The following is a 1,399-nucleotide window of genomic DNA, read 5'->3' as shown; positions in this document are numbered from 1 at the left end:
GACTAAAACTCTTTAAGGCGATGCTCCAGCATGGCCGCAGTCAAATGACTGAGACAAGCAAAAGAATAGAAAAGAATATGTACTTATACATGCGCTTTCTCCTATTGGACGCAATCATTACAGTGAAGAGAGTAATTCCTTCATAATAGCTGTTAAGACCGAAGACGGCGATTTGGCAGAAACGTTAGCACGCCGGGCGAAATACTTAAAGGTATTTCGTCTGCCGTTACGTTCTGAGTTCAAATTCATCTGCATAAAAGTTTCCTTTTCATTTCTTCTTCGTACATCTTAAACATTATGTAAGCATTTATTGGGTAACTGATCCCTAATATAGTTCTCTTTCTCTGTTCCAGATCATGTTTGGTTATGCCTACATTTTACAAAGATTTTGACAGGAATATTCCCCTAATATTCTTTGATAATATTAGTAAGTATACCCTTGGTTTATATCTTCTACGTTTTGATAATGCCCTCTAGCTGTTTCTCACATAGAAGGGTGTGTTTTATCTATGTGTGGAGTAAAGAAAAATATGCTTTCTTATAAAGCAAAGAGAGTGTATATTCTTGAAGTAACAAACGAGCAATTTTTCAGGTTTCATATTGCAGATTTCAGATTTCTTCCAACCAGATTGTATCTTTGTTGAACACTTTTTTTCTTCTCACTCCAGAATATTCCCTCCATGATGAATCTGTATCTTCATGAAAGAGAACCTCTTTGACTTTTATTGATTCTCCTTTTATATCTCTGTAGAATGCTGATTGATTTCGATTGAATTTCTCGTTAATTATTTTCCTTTCAGCTTACACTTCTGATGGCAGAGTGTCTCATTGACAGCTTTCAGCTCATGTTTTGAGGTCGATAACTTTCTTTTCAAGTATTCTTTCTTTAATATATCTCTATACAATTTTTATATTTTCTTCTTTCGTTCTCTTTGCTGAGAAACGTAATTATTTATTTATTTATTTATTTATTTTTTATTCGTTTACAGTTGATAAGTATCTTCATAAAACTGATAATTTTCTATAAATCAACCATCATTTTTCTGCTTTCTAAATCCATGATGGCATTTTTATTGTTTTGCCTGTTTATTTCTTCATCTTCGCGATACTATCTAGCAGTGTGTTGTCGAGTGGGAGTATAAACAGATGTTTATTTGCCAAAATGGTGCTTCATTCTCTGCAGTAAATATTCATCTCCGATATCTTTGATCATTGTCAAACTCCACTCAGTGGATCCGTTATCAATGCTAGTCGAATCTATTTTATGCTGTTGCCAGAATCTTAAAAACGGAATAATTTTTGTCTTAAGCAATATCATTAATTATATATTTCACTTACTCTTTTACTTGTTTCAGTCAATTGACTGCGGCCATGCTGGAGCACCGCCTTTAGTCGAAGA

At 33.7% G+C, this 1,399-nt stretch overlaps 1 protein-coding gene across 3 annotated transcripts in view; it reads left to right on the top strand.

The window, feature by feature from the left end:
- The window catches only part of LOC106884093 (class E basic helix-loop-helix protein 22-like), a 380,240-nt gene that overhangs the window by 282,042 nt on the left and 96,799 nt on the right, over positions 1-1,399 (top strand). For 2 of the 3 annotated variants that reach the window (XM_052976276.1, XM_052976277.1), the window contains exon 3: positions 354-427. The exons of the other annotated variant lie outside the window; for it this stretch is intronic. The gene's annotated coding sequence lies outside the window, so the exon portion shown is untranslated. The remainder of the gene's footprint in view (positions 1-353; positions 428-1,399) is intronic. 3 annotated transcript variants of the gene reach the window in all.

The sequence above is a fragment of the Octopus bimaculoides genome, chromosome 24 (assembly GCF_001194135.2).
Source record: "Octopus bimaculoides isolate UCB-OBI-ISO-001 chromosome 24, ASM119413v2, whole genome shotgun sequence".
Lineage (NCBI taxonomy): Eukaryota > Metazoa > Mollusca > Cephalopoda > Octopoda > Octopodidae > Octopus > Octopus bimaculoides.
This window is presented reverse-complemented; position numbering and strand designations above follow the sequence as displayed.